We start from the raw sequence: 24907 nt of genomic DNA, 5'->3' as shown, positions 1-24907 counted from the left end.
AGGACTATTTTCTCTGTTTCAGAGATGTAACTGAGACAAGAGACTGATCAGAGGCTGCCTGTAACAGAGAGTTTCCTAGTCATGGATACATCTTTCTTCTCAGATGTTAAACTAAAGTGTTTTCATTCCCGTTCAGGAAGATTTATTTATTTCTAAGGTTGGAGTACGCATTTAGACACCAGATACCCCAGAGACAAGAGGAGGTCTATCAAGTAAGCCGTTGGCCTCAAACTCTGAAATCCACAGGTGAAATCATGTGTGTGACTTCACTGCTAACTTTCCCATTGGCTGGCTTTTTTGACCTTTTTTCTTACATTTTTGCATCTCCATTAAAAACATTCATCTGCTGGGCAGAGGCTGAATTTGTTTATTCCTTTTATTTTTATATTCTTGCACAATACTAACAAAAACTTTCAGTTGGGAGTGTGTAGATCAGAACTGAAATTGCGTGCAAAGTGTCTGCTCATGGAAATATTTATTCTCAGCCAATGAAGTTCAGGTTAGTATTACTAGACTTTGAACTGTAAGAATGTGCAGATCAGCAGCACTGATTTATGTCCCTGCAGAGGTTTAAAGAATATTCCTGATCCGAGAGTGGTTTTCAGAAAGGTTGCCATAGAAGACTTGCTGCTTCTCATTTGAGTGGAGCTCTGTAGACAGCTGAACTTCAAGCCCTGAGCTGTTTATATGTTCCTTAAAATTGTATCATTTTATTCTACTGAGCTATTTATACAGTCCTTATCAACTTAATATGACCTTGGCCTTATAGATGGAGGCAAGTACTACATTTCCCTAGGAAACTGTATGATGGTGTTGGGAGTGGAGCCCAGACCACCTGATCCCCAAACCTGTGCTTGGACCATAAATAATGCCTTCTTCATTGCCCGGAGGGATGACTAAGTTGTCCTTGTAGCACACTGTGATGGTAAATTTTCCTGCTTAAACTGTTCGTGGTCGTGTTCACAGCACCCAATTGATTGCCAAAAGCTGGCAGACTGGACAATGCTGGAATCTCGTACCAGCCTGTGGAAATGGCTGGAAGCCGTCAGCTTTTCTGATGGTTAGCAAAGGGGGGTTGTTTTATCCTCTTCCTTTAGCTGTGTTTTCAGTTAAAAGATACAATACAATGATCATGGCAATCTGCCATTGTATTGTCTATACAGTTTCCTTTTGCCAGGATAATAATCATCTGGACCCTCTTTTAATTAAATTAGCTCAAACAATGAACCGTATGAAAACTGCACTGGGACTTGCATGCAACCGATGCGTTCTTTCGGGTAGACTCGTATGGTATTGTGTTTGGTTTGGAGACTGATGGGGAGAGGAATTGTCAGGCTTGCGGGGGGGGGAAGGCATTTTCTTCATACTTCAATTTCTTTTTTTTTTTTTTTTTTTTGGACTGAAGTCTTTAAATTGGCAATTTGAACAGGAGTAGGCTTTTTAATAGGCTACCTCTGTTTTTACTGTTTCTCAGAGGAAACAGAACTTTAAAAAAAAAAAAGTGCTTTCATCTGAAGATTTTTCCTGTATTTCTCTGCCTCTTTTTAATCTTCTTTTTTTCCCCATATATATCAAATGAATACATAAAGTTGGTTGTTACTACCATAATTGCTCAGATCATAACTGGTCAGTGGGAAATCTGCTGTTAATTACTGACTTCCTTTTGGTCATCTTTAATTCTTCTTAGCTCATGTATGTTCTGTTTTCATAGATCAGTACAATTTTTCTCTGTTCCCTCTGCCAGTAACTACCTATCCGTCCTCACATTTAGTACAGCACCCTTTAGTTACTTCATGCTTTTTTTTCCTCCCTTCCTTTTTCCTTTCTGTACAGTTAAAACAAAGATCAAAATACATACTAACAGAATATGAGATAAGATAGGGAACAAATTGCAGAAGTGGGAAAAGTCATGTGTACTGTCAAAGTACGTAATTCCTCTTTGTGTTTCTACAGGCTTTCCTGGTGTAACAGGACTTGTTGAATGACCCTGTAGCTATGCAAACATCTTTATTTTTTCTAGCCTTCTCTATGGACTAAAGTAAATGGTCTTTTCTGAAACATAGATGGGAAAGGTATATTGTGATGTTATCAGCAAGTTGTACAAAAGGAGAGTGTTTGTTCCTGCACAGTTTAAGCAGTGTTGGAGGTACCAAGAACCCCTTCTGAGTCAGGCAAAATTTTCCAGTAATTGTTTGTCAGGAGATGATGGAGCAGATGTGGAAGGATCTTCCCTCATGAGTGGACTATGCTGAAGCCCCAGCTGCTGATGTATTTTTGACCATGTTCATTTTGTTATGTAAAACATAGACCATAGAGGCAATATGATTTATCCTAGCTGAAGGATTTTGCAAAAGAGCAGATTTGATTTTCTGTATAGCTCTGAGTTGATAACGACATCAGTTACACTTCAGCCAGATATCAAAGCAAAGCAATGTAATTTCAGTGCAGAAACCAGCAGAAGTCAGAGGATGGCTCTTAATCATGCTTGCACATCCTAAGCAAGGCTAGAAGTGTTTTAAAGAAAATATGTCAGCAAAGTACGGTGGTTTCTGTCCAAAAATACTTCTGTACATACCTCCCAGGTGACAACTTGTTCCCTATCATCATGACAGCACCTCTTGAAGCTACGTAATGCTCTCCAGGAGGTCATTTATGGAAAGGAGAAAGTACAAGGGAGCTGGGGGATCTAGCTTAGCTGGAAACAACACACCTTTATTTTAGTGCTAGCTGTGTGGCAGCGCCAGGGTTGTGCACTGGAGATGATGCTGCATGAACAGAGTCTAAAAGATAACATTTGGAGGTGGTGGCTGTCCTAGTTTTCAGCTGGAATGGAGTTAATTTTCATGAGAAGCTGGGAGGAGACACAGCCAGGACAGCTGATGCAAACTAGCCGAAGTGGTATGCCATACCGTATGCTCAGTATATAAGGGGGTAGCTGGTTGAGGAGGGGGATCGCTACTGGGGGATGGGCTGGGCATCGGGTTTCGGGGTGGTGAGCAAGTTGCACTGTGTACCATGCATCTTGTATTTTCTGTTCTAAGTACTGTTGTTGTTATTTTCCTCTTCTTTTGCTGTCGCAGTAAACTGTCCTTATCCTAACCCACAAGTTTTACCTTGTTTCTTCTGATTCTCCTCCCCGTCCCACCGTACCGGGGAAGAGTGAGCGAGCGGCCGTGTGGTGCTCAGCTGCCGGCTGGGGCTAAACCACGACAGAGGCGAAGACTTTTTCACGCTGCTGTGCCGTGGCTCTCCTCCTAAGCGAAGTTCTGGGGTCACTCGCAACAACGGGTGCTCAGTGCTGGCTAGCGAGGAGGACAGCATCACCGTGCTGCCGTCGTGCTGGACCTCGACCACGCAAGTTAGCCGGCCAGTTCTTCCAGATCTGCCAGTTCCCTCTTGTTCTTCCTGAGCTGGCTCCATAGTGGCACTTGGATTAACAAATAGTCATGTGTTTCTTGCTGGAAACCTTGATTGACCCTCAGAAGATGATTATGAATCTTTTGTTTGCTTGTTTTGTTTTGTTTTAAAGGCTATTTTGATTAAATAGTCTGTCCTGCCGCACACACTGCAGCTATGGTGTTGCTTTTGTTTGCAGAATAATCGCTGGCGATTTATGTCTGCATGCACACACAGCAGTGTCTGCTGCTGCTTTCTGTAGTGACAACGCTAACTGTAGTGAGAAGAAGCTGGAACCCCCCCCCCCCAGCAAACTCTTGAAGCCAACAAAAGAAACAGAGAATCCATATTATATTTTTAACAAGTCTCATGATTATTTTTTTTAAGAGGCTGAGTTCTGATTGGTTTTGTTGTCTTTCACTACTTTGAATTACTCATCACTTTCCTGTTATTGAAGGATTTTGCAAACTCCTGGGTTCGTATTAACATGCTAGGTTCACATTAATAGGAAAATTATGCAGGTTTTGTACAGTTTCCTTCCATCTCTTTCTTCTGCTGTTTTCTTTTAATTAATCTGCAACAGAGTCCAGCTACAACAGATAATTCACCACTTGTCAGGTCAGGTGAAGGTAGTTTGGTGCAAAAGGCACTTCAACAAGACATGGAAAAGCTTCACTAATTGGATTGCAATACCTGTGTTACTGCCTACTTTAAATCAACAGAATCATTTTAATCTGATTCCCTCGCTGTTATTTTACACTTAAAATTTGTGACATTCAACCTTCTTTGCAAGAAATAAATATTATTTAATCATCACAGACTCACAGAACCGCTGAGGTTGGAAGGCACCTCATCCAGTCCAACCTGAGGCCACGTGGCCTGATACTTGGATCATAGAGTAGTTAGGAAAATCTAGAATTCGGTGGTCTTAGTGGGAGAGTACTATTTAATTAAGATGTGTCATTTTTTTTAACCTTATTTAGTATATTTAAATTCTGGTTTACACACACATATCCTCCTGCTAAGCTTAGTGGAAATGTGTGTGTACTCCTCTGACCTAGGACACCATTTAGTCACTATCCATGTACGCCTGTAAATGTAGAGTATCCTGATTTTAGTAGAACTATTTATTTTGCCTTTTTTTTTTCCCCTTCTCATCACCGATTCCCTTTTCTACCCTGAAGAGAATTACATTTCCTACCTGTGAGCTCTGCTGCTGCAGCAAGTTGGAAGACAGGATGCTAAAGGCATTTGTTGGTACTTAATTGAGTATGTCTGTGTTGCAGTCACAGAGGTAATTGCAGTGTCATGCAAATATATCCAGTCTAAGTTGGTATATACAAATATACCAAACCAGGTTGTTCCCAGCCTGATGATAATACTCTAGCCGCAGTCTGATGGGGTTCATAAGAAGCTAGTGTACCCCGCTGCTGCTTTGAGCTAATTTATGGTGCTTGTATTTACCTTGCAGCCAGATGACCACGTCCTTTACTCCTGCATAACATGCTTGTAGATGGGTTGTTTTATTTATTCTTTTTCCTAGGAAAAAAGCCCTTCTTTCTTATTTTGCACTTCAGAAGCCCTTCCCTCTGAGGAACTGATTCTTTGGTCAGACAGGAGTAAGGTTAAGCGGTGACCTGGTTGGCTGGGGAGCGCAACTGCTTCTGGCATGGATCTCCTCGCCTCCCTGCTGCAAGGGTCCTTACGTGGAAAATAACTGTCTTTCCAGAGAGCGTTGGCCTGTATTTTAACTTATCTCGCTTAAGTCAAAAGCACTTAGGCACATGGGGCAAGTCAGGGAACGCATAGCCACTTTTTTGAATCATAACCACAGTAATGCAGTATTGTTATGCGAAGGAAATGAGAAAAATAGATAATCGGGTTGGAATTATCCAGGAATTTAACTCCACGGGGATGCTGACTTACATGGTAGGTGGTATTCGGTTTTCTACTTTCAGTACAAGAACGTGCTTTTAGCAGCCCAATAACCCTGTGCTCGGGAAATGGTTTCTGTGTTGTCCTATTAAGGAAACAGCGATGCAGAATGCTGTGAGAACCAGCTTTTGTCACCGTTAAGCAGTTAATGTTTCTTAAAAACTGTTTAGTGTGCAGGATTTGCCAACCTCGCAGGACATGGCAGCGTCGGGGCAAACAGTGCCCGTCTTTATGCAATGCGATACGCTCTTCACGTGCCCGGCTGCGAGGCCTCGTAGCCGTTGTTCTAATTAGCATTACTTTTGTACGTGAACATACAGCACTATTTCTTTTTGTCTTCTGCAAAAATCCCAGCTCGTGTGGCGAATTGTTTTGACAGTTGGTTTTCCATTAGCAGTGGGGAGAATAGCGAAGAGCTACCGTCTAGACCTACTTGCAGAACTATTATGGCGAAAAGAATAATCTTACAGGAGAAGTTCCTATTTCCAGGACCTATTTGTACATTCTGACCCCTCTCCGTATAATAGGATTACACATTTCTTATCGCAACCGCAAACTGGATGTGTGCCAGCCATAAACTGTGCACAGTGTAACAATATGATTGCAGGCAATCTTTTTTTTTTCCCCCCTTCTCTCCTTTTTCTCTCCATTCCTTCTTATTCTGGGTTAAGGGGAAAAAAAATTGTATTAGTGTAGGATGAATCATAGAGCATCACTTAAAACATTACTATAGCCTGGTATATAGAAGCAAAACCACTTGACCAATGGAAACTAATTACAGACAAGAAGTGTGCCTTAGGAGAACAAGATATTGATGTTTGAAGTGTTTCCTTAATGCATACATTTGAATCTAGGGGGAGAATTAAGATTCTGTCGCTTTGAGGGAATCTTCATCTATTCATATGGTAAACGTGGGAGTGACACCTATAGCTGAATGATTGTGGACAGGCACTCATTGCATTGCATTACTGTTTTACTTAACATGTGGGTTTGATTTACATAGTACTCTGGCAGTAATTCAGTCAGCTCTGCAGTGTACCAGACTGTAATATATTGAACAGATAAAATAATTTTGGCCTGAGATAGCTTAAAGCTAAATAAATACTGGAGGGGGAAATCTAAGCATGTGGTTACTACCTTTAAATGGGGGGGGGGGGGGGGGGGAGGGGGAGGGGGAGGGGGAGAGAGGAGAGGCCTACCCTCTTTAAAAATAAATAAGTAAAAATCATAATATACATAATCAGAAGTGGAAGTCTTTTATGGTTCCTACTGTTAAACGTTGCTCTAGCCATCTGCAGAGAAATGTGCATTCCTGGAGTCTGGCCAGACCTCAGCATACTTCTGTGAGGAGAAGACGACCCAGATTGCCCTTCCTCAGCACCCATACCTAGCGCATTCACTATAGCTATTTTGGGATTTTTAAACTTCGGTCTGGGAAAGTGCAATACGTCTGCTGGGATGAGACGCAGCAGCCGTTTTGAAGGTTCTGCCTCTGTTGAAGTTGAGCTGAACTATGAACGAACGTGGCAACGTTAAATGGCGTTTGGGATCTGCTCTGCATCTCGAGGCTGCAAAAATAAAAATGTCTGTGTCATTTGCTAGCCTCCGTTTCTGAAATATATTCTTGCAAGAAGTGAGATGGTCATCTTTCTCTTGCTGTTTGGACTAGCTTGCAAATTATGGGTAGAAGAAGAGTAGTTTTAAATAGGTTTGTTCCTCAGTCCCAGTTTTGGAGGGACAAAGCTTTGAAGATGATTGTTGGATTACATCAGCTATGAGATTTTGTGTTTATCCTGGATCCCTCTTTCAATGCATCTTTCTCTCCCTAAAACAAATGTGAATGTAAGAAATGTGCGTGTAGGACTGCCAACTTGGGCTGTACTGGCAAGGATGCTAATCTGAGGGCAGCCATGGCTGGGGGAACCATGGTGCTTTCTCTCCCCTCGCTCACGCAAGTCAAGGTAGAAATGGTTTGTGCTAAGTGGATGCATTTCATGTCTTGCTGAAGAAAGCTTCCTTACTGAGTTGGTAGTAAAAGGAGTATTTTTAACTGAATTTTGCTGGCCGTTTGCAGTAAGGTCAAGGGGTTTAATCAGGGCAGAGATTTCTTGCTAAGTGCGTCCTTGGGAAGGGGCTCTGCTCAAGTTGGATGGGAAAAACTCAAGTCAAAGGTATGGCCACTAAAGGCACCACACGCTTCTCAAGCAAACCTAGGTGGCATCTTGGCTGAGATGGATGCTGCTGTGTTCTTGGCCTAGAGATGTTTATTAACTTACTTACAGAAAAAAATTGTCAAATGGATTTGTATTAGTCATGGTTTAGGAGGGGTTTTTGGAAGAGTGGGGAGGAAGGCTAACGCAACGTAAACCAGTCCCCTCTGGGAGTAGTTTTTAAGACTTCCAAGTCCCCTTCTTCCACCCCAAACCTTAACTACATTGTGGCTTTCTGAGCTGTTTGAAGTAATTCTGTGGGTCGTTGAAATTCTAGTCACATATATATAAGGTTTCGCTAAACTTTTAATGTGCAAGGCTCCAATTACATGTGCTGTTGGATTCTGCACACTAAATATGGTTATTTCAGCAGTTGATTCTAAAGGTATAGGTGTGAGGTGGATTGATATATTTAGTCTGTAAATTGTATGTAGAAATTGGCAAAAGTCATCTGCATTTATTTCAATATTCAAACACTCTTTCATTCGTTTATTTTTAAAGCATGGGAAATGAGTGTTTAAAAAACCCCGGCACCACCACCAGAGAGTTAGCGCAAAACTATATTGGGAATTTAATGTACAAGTTAGGAAATTAAAAGTTCCTGCAGTAAATGTGACTCTGTCATATCACAGGTATACTGCAACATAAATTTCCCAGTCTCTACAACAATGTTGAATTCTGAATATGTGCAAGATGGTTGACGTAGAGTGGTTATGAGAATTACAGCCTTGTTTTTCCTAACTAGTTCATTTAAATTCTCGACCTTAATGTTCTGTTAACCTTCCATTTTCTTGCTAATCTGCTTTACGAAAATAAACAAAGTACAAACCTTAAGTATTTTGTAACTCAAAGTGATGTATACCTGGAGGGAGAGAGATAACGTTAGATTGCAGCAAATTTTTTTGTGGCTTCATCAGTGTCGAATCCTTGGCTACTGATGGTGATGTTAAAATATTCCCTGTCTTTGTGGAAATTATCAATGATCCTGCTGGATTTGATCTCCTTGAGACTGGGAAAATGGGACAGAAAACAGTTACTTATTTGGAGACTCTATAAAGCATTTTTCTGTGTTCACAAGGATGAGCTCAGCCTTGGGGATGCTGGGAGAGAGGAGATGGGTAGGAGAACCCAGCTGCGTGAAGTGAGGTGGAGCCATTGCATCTGGACTACCCTGTCCTACCCAGCCTTGAAGATGCTTCCTAAGTCTGCATCCCTATTGCAGATACATTCCCATCATGTAAACCGAACACATGCAGGGATCACTATTCTGATACAATACTCACGCAGTGGTGTTGTGTGGCATTTTCACGGTGCGGTATTCGCTCAAAGCAGGACGTTAAGACTTCTGAGGGCTTCTTCCCTCGTTCTCAGAGCTACAATAAATCACACTCCTCTGAATACTGCTGCAGGAAATTTAGTCCATCTTTTCTGGGCTTTTATCTGCAATTAACATTTACTTCAGTGTGTTGTATAATTTCCCACTTGCGTAAGAAACCGGCACACAGAACTGATGAGGTTTGAAGTCACTTCTGAACGTGGGTCACCTTTTGCGTGGCATCAAGCTGTATGTGGTGCTGGGAGACCTGAAAGCCAAGAAAAAGAAAGTTTCAGAAGTAGCTTCTACAAACTAGTAGAGGCCACTGGGAGATGGAAAACTGATTTTGCAAAATAAATCTGTTATATTTCATATGCAATGCAATATTAGTCCCTTTTCAAAATCTCTTGTGGTTAGACACTTCTATCATGTCCTCACCACCTGCTGGAAATCCAACACGAAAACAAGAATAACCAAATCTTAAGTTGTAGCAGCTGAACCTGTTTCAAATAAATCGCAAAAGCTATTGTTTACGATAAGTGTTATCTGATTGCTGGCAGAACCTGTGTTTATTGCTTTTGTGTATTACAGTCTCTTGTAATTTGGACAACTAAAAATTGTATTCCTTTTTCCATTGTAGAGAGAGATTTGTAAATAGACAGACATCTATAATTATACTTACTGGGATTGGAGAGCATATAAAGCATAAAATGAAATTGCTTGGTTTTAATCTGAAGTAGCATCACATCAAATTTTCCACTTTTTTACATATCTTGGAACAAATATTTTTCTCATTCTTTGAATAACATTAGAGGATGTTTAGGGACTATCACGAAGATACTCTGTACAGCCTGTTTTCATGTACTTGATGTTTTGAAATGTTTGCACTGAAAGTCAAACACTGGGTGCTTATTGTACTGGTGGTCGTAAAGAAAAGCTATAAAGTGCAGTCTGACAAGTGTCAATGACTATCTGGAGTGAATCTTTCATTTCAGCACAGTAATTGGGTCTTTTTCCCCCTCTGATTAAAAAAACCCAACAAACAACAAGCCAAGTGTAAATGGATCTTACAGTTCATTTTTTTCCATGTTCTGTCAGTCGTCTTTAGAGCTCATTCCTTTTTTTCCCCCCACATGAGTGAAGAACAGAAACCCCAAATTATGTATAAAATCACAAGTTGCAGCTGTAAAGTTGCAGCTCAGATAAATTCCTCTGTATATATTTAGGTGCTCTTGGCTTCATGTCTTTATTATTTATTTATTTATAGTTTATTATACACTAACTTTTTCTCTAGGGATAGAAGAATATGCATGTATTATTTACACGTTTTGATTTTGTCAAATAATGTCACACTTCATGCTTTCAGAGCGCTTGACAACCCAATCCTCCTTGCAGTCCCAAGACTCAAGAACAGGCGAGTGTGATCCCCTCCCGCAGGCTTTGATTTGATAGGAGGTGAGCCTCACTACTGCCCTCTTCTGATTTTGGGTACTGGTGGTGCTGGCCAAGGCTGGACGGCCATGACATTTCTGCTGGCTGCCTCACTCATCCATGCTCGTACCATCTAGACCCAGTGAAGTGAAACCATGGGAGTTTGAAATGTTGACTCAAGGAGAGCTGCCTGCTGTTGGCCAGCAGAAATGGTTTTAGTTATCGGTAACGCCTGCGTGTTACAATCCCTGTGATACAAGGAATGAGGTTATTCATCAAAAGAAGGGTTTGACCTGTGATTTTTATCTGTTAAAGCCATATCTGTACTGGGGAGGTGAGGATACGTGTGCTGGACTAGGTAGGAACTAACCTTGGCGCAGGTGCATGCTGGACACACACGAGGGCAACACCTTTACCCTCTGCAAAAGCAGAGGAGGGAAGGGGAGGATCGGTTTTGAAAAGACCATTTTGGGAACATACCGAAAGCACTTCTCTGCTTTTGAATCAAAAGCAGCAGAGGGTAGGCCCTGTGAAAGACAATTTTCCTCCTCAGAATTTCATGACCCAAATTCCTTTTAACCCAGAATACTTCATCATGCTGTAAGCTTTGGACCATTGCAATTGCTTGTCTTAAAAAGAGATACTTTTATGGAACTTAATCTGAATGATCACTATCTTACAGAATGTGTATGTAGGAGCATATTGGACACAATTTGAATGCCAGATCTGTGAAATCTGTTTTTCCAGTATGTTCCTCAGACCCACACATGCCTTGTAGTAACACAAATTATATTGAATAAATGCAATCATGATGCTGGGTCAAGAAAAATGCACGAGGATGTCCAAGAGCAAAAGGAGCATGTTGGTTTGGACTCTTACCAAGGACAACTAGCCTACTTAGGCCTTTTGAAATTGCAGCTCCTTCTGTACCAGCTAAAACTAATGGTTTAGCATGGATGCATGGTACAATGATGATATCTACTCAACTGCAGAGAGTTCGCTTCACAGATGCTTATGCATCTTGTCGTGATGAAATAGTACTTGGTGGATAGGATTTAAAAATGACAGACTTCTCAGGTACATAGCAGGTATGTCATGAAACGTAAGATCACAAGGCACCGTGTACATTCAGGTCTCTGCAAGGGTAGGTAGCAGCTGTCTTACATGTGCGGTCCAGAGATGCCCGCAGATGTCTGCTCTGTGTCTCTCGCTCCATATCACGAGCTACTAAATGTATCCCAATACTCTGGAAGAAGATGAAGACTAAAAGCCAGAGTAGAGCATGCCCTTGGGAAAGAGGAGAAGCCATCATGGGCATTGCCTTGAGGCTCCTGTAATAGCCAGGAGGTGACCAGAGGTCCGTGGTAGACCTGGGGCTGGACCTGCTGTACCCGACTTTATTATTTGTCCTCTAGAGAACTGAAGAGCAGGCTGCTACCTCAGCTCTTCTCCTTTATTTTCAGTATTAAGGACAGATTTTTTCCTTCAGTTTTCAGGTTAAATTACAATTCTTGCATGATTTCAGTCTTCCTTCTGCTTTGAAAGGCTAGATTAGAAAAGTAATTTAAAAACATCTTTGTTGCATTGGCTAAAAATCTCTTCCACTATTTGTTTGCTCCGGGTCTTCTGCATCTGTGTTTCTGCCTCTGATCTATGTACCTGACCTGCAAGGCTGGAATTAGGACATAGTTTTGAGTGTCTCACCATAATGGCTTGGTCACCACTTATAGCTCCCTGTGTCAACCTGTAGCAGTAGTTTCTCATGCTGTAGATGAGGAATAAATGTCTGAAAAGCAAATTTAGTTGTAAAGCCCAGTGAAAGAGACATTAATTTCCTCTTTCTGAAAATGCATCATCATTCCCGTTTCAAAGATAAGGGAATATGTCCATAGAAAACAAAACCATCTATTTAATTGTGTTTCTGTCAGGAGCATTGTTTGGAAATGTTGGCCGTTTGTGACATATTTTAGAGACTGAAGGACTTTTTATAGAACATACTGCCAGTAACTTCAGGAAGCTTTTCTGTGTTGCACAATCCATCTGGCTCAGACTGGGTGATGTCCCTGCCTGAGACTGCTGCCAAGCCAGTGGGTGATAGGCTGGTGGCACTTGGGGGCTGGTCAGCAGTCAGTGAAGGCCACACATTTAGTATCTAGGCACCAGTGAAAATGTTCATAAGTGGGATCCTAGATGGCCGTTTTGACTATACCTCGAATAAGACTATTCTTTCGAAGTATTTCTGTTACATCTATATCGTACAGCCAGAATGACTGTCTTAAAGATAGTAACAAAAAAGGCTCACCAAATATGTGACTGCTATATGTGTGAAAGATACATGTTTACCAATCCAAACAAAAAAAAAAAAATCCATTATCCTTTTACTGCTGGGACAGCTGAAGTTTAGAAAAGATGGACATGTAGAAGTTACTGCTGAACTGGCCGCTGGTTCATGTGGTACGCCCAGATGCTCCTTGTCTAACACGTGGAGAGATTTAGGCTTCTTGGAATAAGATGCAAGCATCCAGCATTCATGGTATGCAGCTGCCTTCCGCTGGTTGATAGAAAATGATAGCATTAAATATAGCATTAAATTCACTTTTCCCAACAGCACAAAGCTTCAGGGACTCGCAGGTCTATCTGCCTAACCCTTATTTTAGGACCTCCTCCCACAGGCAGGTTCTCTGCTCCTCTGACCAAAACTCTGATCTGGCCTATGATTTTCTTTTGTTTTATTGTTAAAAACAATGCCAACAGTTGAAGTGAAAGATGGTTTGGTGGGTAAGAAAGAGCAGTAAGTTCATTGATACAGAGGTTCAGAGGTAAAATTTAGTGGTAGCTGTGGAGTTTGAGAGGTCAGAAGAGTTTAGGTAAGTGGCTCCTGTCCGGGTTGTATTACTGCTGCAGCTGTAGACAGAGAGGCTCCCTACCTACTGTTTGGGGCACTGAAGAAACACTGGCATGTCAAGGAGAACTCATGGAAAAGCTAGGATAACTGAGGAGCCCGTGCTGAAGTACCAGAGCATGCGGAGAGAAGCTCAGCATGTGGCAGAGCTCCCCAGGGTTTGGGCAAGGCCAGGGTGTCCCCCGAGCCTCGGCAGCGCTCCTGGCTACGCCCTGCACTGCGCTCCCGGGGTGCCAGAGCAGCCCTTTGGATGTTTTTCACGATCTGTAGCAATGTTTTCCCTAGGCCCATACGTTTTCCCTTTTGTATAGGGCTCTGCTTCCTTGCCTGAGGAACAGTTGCAGACATCTATTTCCCTCATCCTTTCTGAGCCCTTTTCTAAGCTTCCTTCCCTCTGCAAGTCTTTGATATATTCCCTTCCCTTCCTGATCTGAAGACTGGTAAGCACAGCAGGTGAGGAGTGTTAGTGCTGCATCTGCTGCTAATTGGGCTCACAGGCTCATTCAGACAGCGCTGGCAAGTGATGTACTGAGTTAATCAGGAGCTGGGGTTGGTAGGAGAATGTTCATATTATGTAGGGTAAGCAGAGATTTGCATGTCAGCTTTTAAAATTGGAGCTTACCAAAATGAGACTTGCTGCTGCTCTCTGTTGTCGGTCTCCCCTGGCCCCCATTTACCTGGGGTGTCTCGGTGCCTTTATTTATCCTCACAGCAGCCCGGGAGCGTGAGCGGTGCTGCCATCCCCAGCTAGGAGAATAATGCCTGGGAGTCCAGGGTTTAGGGAGGAGGTTACAAAGTGCCTTGCATTCATTGGTGGTGGTGGCTTAAGCAAATTCCTGGCTGTTTCTTTCTCCAGACAGCAGCAGGCAAAGTGCTGACATGTGTTTCCTTCTGCCTCCCCTGCTAGGAGGGCAGCCATCCCTGCCAAGGGGGCTGGAGAGGCAGCCGGGGAGGGGGAGCCGCATCCATCTCAAAGAGCAGCGGCTGATGCTGTCCAAGTGCACCTGACACCACTGACAACGTTCTTCCACCTGGCTTGGGCAGCACGTTGGCTTTGCAGCCTTCCTCCTGGTTGCTTATTCCAGCCCCTGTGCCACCACGGGCTTCCCCAGCCTCTCTTCCTCTCTTGCAGTTTTGCTGCTGTAGCTGATTGATTGCGGATCCTTTAAGCATCGTAATGCAAAATTACCTCCCTCCCCCCAAAATACAACAGAAAACTTGCTTTTAATATCTTTCTGTTCAGTAATTCGGTTTACAGGGTAGTGCCTGTGGGCTCTCAGGGCAGCGCAAGTGTGGAGACAGCAAATGGCAGGCAGGGGGAAGGCAAGAACTTCTTAGGCTGACTTTGCTTTTGAAGCCAAGGTATCCACTAAGTACAGCTTCGGTGTTTTTGCCTAAGGTCATGCAAGAACGCTTGGCAGAGCAAAGAACTGAAGTGGGTCTCCCCAGATCCAGGTTACCACTCTAACCCCAGGACTGTTTTTCTTCCAGCACTTGAAAATGGTCTGAACCTCCCATGAGGTACTTTGTGAGAGCTTTTTAGGCAGAGATTTTGCTCTAAAAAAGCGCGACTGTTTGCTTTGTAAGGGGAAGCTCTTGTTCCTGTTTCCTTTCTGATGTATCCCTTCTGTTCTTGGCTTGCTAACTTGATGATATCACTCCCCATGCATTGGGCAAGAACTGTTTTCCCTCTATTCAAAGAGCCAGGAGGAGCAGCTGTTGCGCTGGCTCTAATCTCTAGTTCTTCCTGCGCTCCTGTGGCATGCCAATGGGAGTTAGGACCAAGGAGGTGCGTGGAGAACACAGGCAAGAAAGCACATTTGCTGTGTCATCCTTGAGTCTCACAAGCCAAGAAGTGGTTTGCTGGTGTTCAGGAAGGATCCAGAGTTTGTGCAGCGTGTCCGGGGAGTTGCTGATAACCGGGTATGGAGCACTGCCGGGGTGTCCGTCAAAACCACCTGGGTCGGAGGAGGTGGAAGTCCTCACCACCTGGTGACTGTCCTGCGACATGGTGTGGGAAATGAGTTCTTAGTGTGTTCCACCTCCTGCCGCAGGATGCCCGTATTGTAGGTATGGGTACGATAGCACTATTTTGGTTGCCTGCACGCAGTGGAAACACTATACGTGCAATTTATTTCCCTTCCTTGCCTTCCTTACAGGCAGCTTCTTTCTGTCAGGTACTCTGACCCCCCCTTCTTCCAGAGGACTGTCGTCCGTTTGGGTCTTTGGTGCTTAACTCTGCTGAATTTATGTGCATGCAAACTCTTAAACTTGCTCCTCTTTTTTTATGTCCTTTTCCGATGATGATATCTCATTCTTTTTAAAAATAGAGTAATTGCTTCAGCACTATCCACAGCTCAGCCATGCAGGTGCCTGGATAAATTATCCCATGCATGCATCTAGTATTCACTCCGGCAGTCTTCCATAATTGACAATTAATTTGTGAATCTTTTTCCATGCTGTTCTTTCACCTTGAGTGCTGGGCGTACTGGATCTCTGCCACCTCATATTTCTTGGATAAAGTCACTGTGGCTTCTTGTCTTACAATGTCTGACTCGGAGCCAGGGCAACTTGTTGAAAAAAAAAACCTGCAAAATGCAGTGTGCGTTGGAAGATTCATTTAAAAAGGCAGAATAGTTGCTGGAGAACAGTCTCTGTAAAACAAAGAGAAAGTCAAAAATCTTGATCTATCCAGAGAAATTTCGAGGGAAGGTATTTACCAAATAACACAATTAGTCAATGCCTTTGTCACAACTGTTGCCTTCTTCATTCTTTCATTGTGTGAAGAGGGAATGATATAAATCATTTTCTGGGATGCCTTATGTTTGTCCCATTCAAATGTATGAAATTCCACTGTGGTGGTGCTTTGATTTCTAACCTTTAAAAGTTATGAGCTGTGACAGAGAAAATTATAAACTCCCATTTGTTTTGTGTGCTTGTGTGGGGAAATTCTGTCTCAGTCCAAGCACCATGAAGCCTACGGTGCCTTGAACTGATTTATGAAGCCTTTTCCGTGATTTGCTTGCAGCTGGTATGTGTAAGTCCAAATTCAGTTACTACACCTGCAGTAAATCAGCAATATATAAATGTTTCCTAACTTGGGAGAAAATCCATTAGTGGTTGAATTAAACCTTTAAAAGACTCTTATTTTCTGAGCGTTAGGCCACTATAACTTTTACGTGTGATTTTAACACATTCTGAAGTGTTAGGCAAACTACAAAGAGCCACTGAGTATGTAGGTGACGGTTGTTAATGTATTTTAAAAACGGTTTGCTTCTAAATGTTGACGTATCAGCTCTAATGAGAGGGTTACAAAGTGGTGAGAAGTTGGTGACTTGGTAGGTTTTGTTAACCTGAGAGACCATCCCTGCCTTTGTAATACCATTTAATTTTCATTAGGCTCCTCCATCTTCTCCTACCCCTTCATCCCTGTGCAGTCACAGGGATCTGAGCTGGGACTGGAGGGTGACCCGAAGCCTCCCTCCATGTCCCTGGCCGCAAAGGGTGAGGACGCCCACGTGCACGGCCATGCCGTGAGCTGAATTACCCAACTGCTTGAGCACGTCCCGTCTCGGCAGGAGTTAGGGCCCCGGCGGTGGAATGGGCTGGCTTTTCGTGGTAGCAAATCGGTCCAGGCACACGGTGCCCTGTTAGATCTGCCATCTAAGCTGCTCATTTGAGCATTTCCACTGCATTACAATGAGGCAGAGCTTAAACGGTTCAAGCAGAGTAAGTCTTGGGTAACGCATGTAATTTTGCTGGCATGCTGTTGGCCATGTGGATGCCGCCTGCATGAACCACTGGGCAGTGGCAAAGTTTGGAGGTCTGCCTGACAATTTTGTCTTCTACTCCTGTAATTCCCTCTCACCTAACTTCCCTCTCTCTTTCCTTCCCTCTTGCACCTCTAAAAATATATTTCAGCCAACATATCTGAGCAGGTAGAGAGAAGTAAACAAGTTGCATCACTACACTAAATTGCTTTCTCTCCCCTTTCCTCCTCAAAAGCACAGAAGGGAATAGAAAAGGAAGATTAGTTGTGTCGGAGCTCCATCCTGGTGCCGTTCCTGTGCCGTGGATTGCTCAGAGCTGAGCATGTTCGCTTTGTCTGGGATAAATAACAGTGAAACTCTGTCTCAATTTTCTCTGCAGTTTCTCCCACTTGCATTCATTTTAAAATTTCATTCCTCGCTCTCATTATTGCGAAGCCTGCCGTTCCGTGCCCAGGGGAGTCAGGTAAAACATTTTTATTTACTTTTGGTTTGGTTCAGTTCCACTTTTAACTTCCTCTCTTCTTCGATTTTTTTTTTTTGTGTTTTGTTTTGTTTTCCAGTGACTTTGGGAGCGGGGCAGGGGGGGAGCACAAGGAAGGAGTGACATTTATACCATGTGTAAGACGCCTTCAAATGTAAATCCATCTCCATCAGCGTTAGAGTGCTGGCTAATTCTTTCCCTGTAAGGTCATCTTGGTTTGTGCTTACTGTCTCCACCACTGGTTGTAGTCTTGATCTCAAAAACATCTACATGGAATGAAGAGCACCAGGAGCTGAGGAAGTTTTTGAATTCTGGATTGGTTTGTTTAGGTTATTATTGGATAATGGATTATTTGGCAGTTTAGAGGTACCAGTCAAGCTACAATTTTGCAGTCCAAGCCTGAGCAGCAGCAGTGGTTTAAAGACTTCACCCTTTTTCTGTGTATTCGTTCTCCCTGCAGCCTTTCCAGGCTGCCTGTTCAGTTGTGCTGATGCTTACTTTGAGAGGCATGCCATGAACCAGACTATCAACTGGTCTGGGCTAAAAATAATCCTTCAGCATAGGGAGGAGGGGAGGAGTGGTGGGTTTTTTCTACCTGCCTCAGTTCGCCGCTTTGCAGGATGACCTCACAGATGGCTGCAACAGCTTAAACTGAGGGACAGTGTGGTGACGTGCAAGGATGGGAACAAGACGCTAGAGGTTGGGAAGAGGTAGGAACTCCATAAACCAACTTTCCCCCAGAAATTTTGGCTTCCCACCTGGTAGCTGGGTTTTGATGGACCTTGCTACAAAGGTTTTCAGATGTTTTCATGATGCATCTCTATGATAATTTCTGCTCTTGCAGCAGCTAGCACATTGGTATCTCAGTGCTGGTGCTCTGTGGTCGATATGTTAAAGCAAGCCCGCCTTTGCTAGCAGTTGCTGTGGTTGCTGAGGCAGAGACACATCCCATTTGGCCACTGTTGATCTGAGAACCGTAACCTTTGCAGAAGGCCAGAGCAATAATGTATTAAACCACGGCCACTAAATCTGCAAGAGCACGTCTGTCAAAACACCCAAATATAAAAGGTAACGTAAGCTTCCCCTTACCCAGCGTACTCAAAAGGGACATCGGCTGATACAGAATTTACACAGCAACTTCCAAATCAGTGACTAAATGGCTTCTGGGATGAGGATGATGAGTATTTCCCTTCCTATGTGACAGATAAGTGAGAACGAGGAGGAGTTTGCAGAAGAGGCTCAGGCGACCGAGATGCTCCCTGCCTGTTCGTAACGGAAGAACCGTGGGCAAACCCCTGTGGGTTAGCAGACCACTAGACTGTCTAAACGCTCTTAATGGGCAAAGTTCAATCAGCTTTCACTCCAAAGAGCATTATCAGTGTATAGCACTAATCCTATGTAACGGTACTCTAGCCTGACACAGGTACCGTGAAGTAGATTTTGGTGACGTAGATCGCCTTTACCAGTTTAGCAAAGACATTAAGATCCTGTCAAAGTTGACAGGCCAAAATACTTTCTTAAATTACACTGCTCTTCTGATTGATGGCAACGAGTCTTTGCCTCAAGCGGTTATCAATAGTTAACGTGCCGTGAAGTCTGTCATATTATAATTACTGCCCAGTTATTTTTGATCCTCTTGACTTTTTAGTGTTTGGTTGTTACATTTGTTTTATTTTTTTTGAGGGGTTGTTTTTTCTTTCCTTTAGCTGGGACCATTGTGCCTTGAACTCGGAAGTGCTGTGCTCAGTCAGTCGAGCACTCGTGCCCCTGTGTGCACCGTGCCAGACTGGGTCTAGGGGACCCACATAGTCCTGGGTCAGATTTCGACTCTCCCAATCCCTGCAATATCATTTTGGTTTTAATTTTAAAACACACGGTAGAGGCAGGAGGGAAGTCATCTTAAAATATTCGCAGATACTCAGATGCACAGAAGGGTTATAGCAGAGATTTCCTAATCTTTCCCTTTTCGAGGAAAGAAATAGAAAAAAAATCTGCAGGTCACTCAAATCCTCGCTTAGAAAATGGCGGATTTATTGTGGCTGGAGACATCCTGCTGTTAGGGTTGCTGCGAAGGAGAGGGCCCAATGTTCCTATTCATGCACGATAGTCCTATTTTTCCCCATTTCTTTCTTTTATTTTTCCCACCCCTTTTTATTGCATTACCATGCTCTTGCCCCCCACCCCTCCCCGGCCGTGTGTGCCTCTCCATCTCTGCATATTGTGTTGCTTTTCCCCTGCTGTGCCGCTCTCTTGTGCGCGATGGCAGCGGCAAAGTAAAATCGACTGAAATGCTGATCTCCGAAGCACTGGCACACAGTGCTTTAGAGATTAGGATTTTAGTGCATTATACTCAGCTGCTAGCAGAGCAGAGCGGTGTGACAAGGAAACACAATGCCGGAGCCAGGGGCTCTGACTTGGAGCTGTAGCCCCGGTCCCTCCAGGCAAAGCACTTTGCGCTTCTCCTCCCGCAAAACATTTTGGTGAGCATATGCATGGAGGGGCTTGAGCTTGCTCAGTAGATGAAGAGGGGTATCCAGGGGCAGGTTGAGAGCCTTTTCATCCAAATCGCATTGATTATTAAGAAAAAAAAAATTTCTTACTAACAAAACAAAAAGGAAAAAGTTTTTACAGCAAGATTTTCTGACCTATTCTTTTATCTACATCCTCATTCTTTCTTTTCCTTTGCTGTATTTAGCTTTTTTATTTTCCCAGAAGCAAAGGAAGATAGATATTTTTCCTCTTGTTCCCATAGACTTGCAAGCTCGTGTTGCTGCTGTAGCAATTTGCTGTAGATCCTGGTCCCCTCTTCGAGGTTCTTGGACGATACAGGCATTTTGGGAAATGCAGTCTAGTACGAGAACTAAAAGTAGGCTTGCTTCTTGTCCAGTTTCCAACAAGCTTGGCTGGGTTTTGCCGTGCACTTGCCAATTGCCACCAGAGCTACTGCCTGTGTGCAGGTTAGTCTGTAAGTACCCACGGCCAATTCTGGAAGGTGGACCATGGGATTTTTATATACTTCAAAGAAGGCCGTGCTAATTAATGCCCTCAGCTAGTGTCTGCTCTTCATTGATTTTGTAAGAATAATTACTTAACGACGTAAAGTCATTTTAAAAACTTGGTAACCTCTAATATCTTTATCAAATATCAGATAATCACACATTTTTCGGTGCATAGTTTTTCCATTGGCTTAAGGCCACTTAGTTATATAAATATTAACACTTTCTACTGCTAGGTTTAAATCCTATTTAAAAGTGCTTCTGCTCTGTATTCAGAAGGGAAGGAAATAATATCAAGTATCAGAAGAAATTCTCTCTTCCGGAACAATGAAATATTTCTCCAGCGCAGGCTGAGGTTTGTGCTGCGTGCAGATGTCGGTGAGCATCTGTCTCTCTCCAGCTCTTGCTCTGTTCAGAAGCTCGTACCGCTGCTTGCTTTCGCATCCCATTTCTTCTCCTCCTCCTCAGCACCACGCTTGGTTCCTCTTCCCTCTCATTATCTTGTAACTTTGTCTATTGGCACCGCTTTCCCTCCTGGCTTTCTGCTGGTCTTTGTTATGTTGTTTCTCCCCTGTTGTCTTTTGGTTTTACTCCTTGGCCTTGACCTGACCTTCAAACCTGAATGAGTTTTCTGTTGTTTGAAAATGGCCACTTCTTGGGCCTGGGTGTTTTAGCAGTCTTTCTTTTCTGATCTGCTTCTCTGATCACCGTTTTATTCCATGCTGTAGGTTTATTTTCTGCATATTCTGTGACTTAAACATTCTGGTCTATTTTTCTCCTTTTTGCTTGACGTAACTTCCCCTTCACAGTCATCCTTAACTGGAATTTTCACCTTTTGCCTCTCCCTGTTGCCATGAAGCCATGAGGCACAAACTGCAGATCCCCCACTGGTTTCCTACTTTTCACGTTTTTGGTAGCTACTTTTAACAACATATTTACTTACTTGTCATCTTGCTCTTTCAGCGATCTCTGATAACCTCTCTCTCAAATTCACAGTGTTGCCCACTGCAGTGATGGATTCAGAGAGGATTTCACCCAGCTGTAGTTCATGCTCTGCTCTCTACCACCTTCTCCCAACTTTTTTTTGTCCTTTTCTTCACCGGCTCCTGAATTTGCTACCTTCCACTTATTGTCCTCTTCCGGCCTGTCGTCTTTTCTGTATTTTCCATATAAAAGCAGAGTCTGGTAACTTTGAAGCATCCCACAAGTGGTCATTTGTATTTCTGTTGTCTCTTTTCCCTTGTAAACATGAGAAGATGGCACTCACCTTGCTGAGGTTAGGCACGGTGGGAAATAAAAAAGGAGAGTCCTTGAGCTCAAGTCCTCCTTAGCATAAGTTGAAGCACACACCTGGCTGCTGTGCACGCAGACCAGGAGTTGCATGCGCATAAGCCATCCCATACCCCATCTGTGTGGCTACAGACATCCCCCCTCTCATCATTTGGAAGGACTGAGCCCGCACTCGAGCCGTGTGGTTGCCCGTGATCTGCTCTTGGTCCCCTCCGGTCCCCCTGGATTCTGGCCCTGAAGAGCCTCCCCTGGTCATGTCTCTTTGAGAAGATGCTGAAAAAGCAGCCCTAGGAGGGGAAGCAGGAAGGGAAGAGGAGCCCTAGGAGGGGAAGCAAGACAAGGGAGAGGAAAATATCAGAGGCAGTAAAGTGGCAGAAAGGTCAAGAAAAGTAGGGATGAATTACATCCTTTCAGCCGTAGCCAGGAAAAGTGCACCAGAGACTGTGACGGGTGTTTCTCCAGAGAGAGGACGCAGGCCAGAGAGCTTCCAGCGCATGCTATACCTTGTAAATAAATAACCAAATAAATAAGTAATGTGAATATGGCAGGATTATGAATATAATAGAATTGCAAAAGAGAAAATACTTGAATTTTTCCACAAATGGAAGTGTTGTACAAGGGGAAATCCAATTATAACACACTGCTTTTCACCAGAAGCGGTGGATTCTGGGTGAACAGTACCGCTGTCGGGGTTGGTCCCCTGAGTCTCCCCAGTCTGCTGCCAACCTGCACGTGGTTTAGATGGGCGGTAAGCTGTCCTGGGCACTGTCTGTTTTGTAGGATTTAGTGGCATTTCCCAGCTCTCATGTACAGCGCTTACCCTGGAAGTGGCTTGGCCCTGTGTTCACCATCCCTCGTGTGCCATGTTTTCCGTGTGAAGGAACGGGGACCCTGACAGCAGATGCCTGTTGGGGACCTGCGGCGGCATGGCACGCTGTCCCGCGGTCCAGAGGCAGCTGCAGCACGTAATGCCACCAATGATGTGTTTGAAAAATGTGAAAATGAAGAATTGCGTTGGAACTTTGCTTCTCTAAGTGAAAATAGGAAAAGTCTTGCAATTGAGAATTTTTTACATTTTATTAGCCATCATCAGAGATAATCTTGTTTGCATGTGCTCTCTTGTTTAATATGCATGTCTGACCCATAAAGCTGTGTCAGATCCCGTGCAGGGCCGTTGCTGTGAGGAAAATGTTCACAGTCAGGTTGGACGGGGCTTTGAGCATCCTGATCCAGTGAAAGATGTCCCTGCCCATGGCAGAGGGGTTGGACCAGCTGCTCTTTAAAGGTCCCTTCCAACCCAACCAGTTCTGTGATTCTATGACAACCATCATGCCAAGTCAGCTGTATTGTAATAGGGGCTAATTCATAACAGGAAACATGCTAACACTGGTTTTGTCTTGCATCGCAGGGAGAGAATATATAAAGAGGGTCCCAGGTTTTCTTCTTTTTCTTGTGCTTCAATAAAGCTTTTAAGGTAAAATTATGGAGTCAAGCTCAACACCTCATGGGGGGAGCACAAGCACCAAACCCCCAACGCATGCACTAAAATGTCATAAAGTGGGTTTGAGTTACTGTGCAGCACATACCTGTCTTCCACAGGTCTATGTGACAAAAAAAAATGGTACATTCTCTTAAAAATGCATCTATACCATATTTTCTGTGCACAGCCTATTGCCCTGCATTTAGGGCAGCTGTGTGGGCAGTACTGGTCCCTGACCAGGGGCTTCTCTTTGTACGTGGGAGAGGGAGAAAGGAAGGAATGAGAATCCCATTAATTTATTTGGTTTACATCTATGCTTGCAAAAAGTAGCTGGTGAAATATTTAGGCCAGGTAATGATTGCTCAGCGGTGTCTCTGTTTCTATACTGACTCCTGGCTACTCAAGAGTGGTTTTTAAGGTTTTGCCCTTGGTCCCTTAATTTAGAGGATGCTTTGGGAAGACCCTGCCCTGAGTAGTAGCGGTCCAGAGCTGGTGCTAGCTCCGTAAAGGTTGCCACCTGCCACCGGGATGGCCGAGAAGCCAATGTACCCTCTGACCTCAGGCCAGCTCAGGAGAAGCTTAGTAATACCACACACAGCATGGTCTAGTGGCCTAAAATCCTGTGAGCCAGGGAATAATCTGCAGCATGACGCTGATTCTCTCTGCACCCGTCAGGTCCTGCTGCCTGCTCTGTGGTGGGGACTGGTCGCCATATGGCTGTAGCGCAGCTGCGCAGCCTTTAAGCTCACTGCTGTTTGCCGTGCCCAGGGCCTGATTTTGCAGGGCACTTGCTGTGTGGGAATGAAGGGAAGCCCCAGGGCTTGCTTGGCGTAAACCACACCGGTTCTGGCTCTCGGCAGAGAGGACGGCGTTGGTGCAGCGGGCTTACGGCTGCAAAGGCGGTGCAGGTGCTTGTGGGGCGGCTGGTGCCTGTACGGGATGGAGCGGCCCATTGCTGTTCCCACCATCATTTCCCTGCTGGCATGGGGAGGATCGCTGTGCCGCAGCCACGGGGAGCCTGGCAGCGCCAGTGTCGCTCCCTGCCTGCTCTCTGCCAGATTTACCCAAGAGAAAGGCTAGAGGGATGGCCTGAATTGTGTAGAGCCAACAGGTCTGCCCCCTGCACCACCCCGGCTGTGCGCCTGTAGAACCAATTTATTTTTGCCCACTTGCTTGGGCAGAGCGCAGTGTGAGTTTGTGGGCAGTCAGACGTTGCGTTCGTATCTCTAGGTATAAGCTCTGGGAAGGGCAGGATGAAAACAAAGCAAGAAAAAAAATGCCACACGCAAAAAGTGGCTTGCGTGAGAGGATGGGAAAACGATGCCAGACTTTTGCAGAAGCTGATTATTAAAGCAAAAGTCAGGACATCGTTGTTCGTCACACCACTAGCGAGCGATGCAGAGAAGTCACTGCTGCCAGTGTACATGCGGCACCGTGGTGGCGTGCCACTTTCTCATGAGGTTTTTCCTGGTGCCAAGCTTTCCGGCAGTGCTCTGCCTCCTGCCAAACCACGTGTGTGGCAGCCTGGAAGTAGTGGGATGGGATGGGCACAGGATGGGTTCATCTGGGCATCCCAGGAAACCATTTCGGTGCTCTGCAAGACTTCACAGCTTGAAGACTGCAAACCATATCTGTAACCTGACTCTTATTCACATACTATTTATTCACATACACAGAAGCATATTTTTTTTTTTTTTCCCT

The 24907-nt window shown here is 44.1% G+C and overlaps 1 protein-coding gene across 7 annotated transcripts in view; it reads left to right on the top strand.

Annotated features, from left to right (window-relative positions):
• Positions 1 to 24907, top strand: part of KLHL29 (kelch like family member 29) — a 412753-nt gene that overhangs the window by 92303 nt on the left and 295543 nt on the right. Inside the window, exon 1 of one of the 7 annotated variants that reach the window (XM_075750510.1) lies at positions 23182 to 23200. The exons of the other annotated variants lie outside the window; for them this stretch is intronic. The gene's annotated coding sequence lies outside the window, so the exon portion shown is untranslated. Of the gene's footprint in view, positions 1 to 23181; positions 23201 to 24907 lie in introns of those variants that run through there. 7 annotated transcript variants of the gene reach the window in all.

This window comes from Balearica regulorum, chromosome 3 (assembly GCF_011004875.1).
Source record: "Balearica regulorum gibbericeps isolate bBalReg1 chromosome 3, bBalReg1.pri, whole genome shotgun sequence".
Classification (NCBI taxonomy): Eukaryota; Metazoa; Chordata; class Aves; order Gruiformes; family Gruidae; genus Balearica; species Balearica regulorum.
Note: the sequence above shows the minus strand (reverse complement) of the source record. Positions and strands in the feature narration are given on the sequence as shown.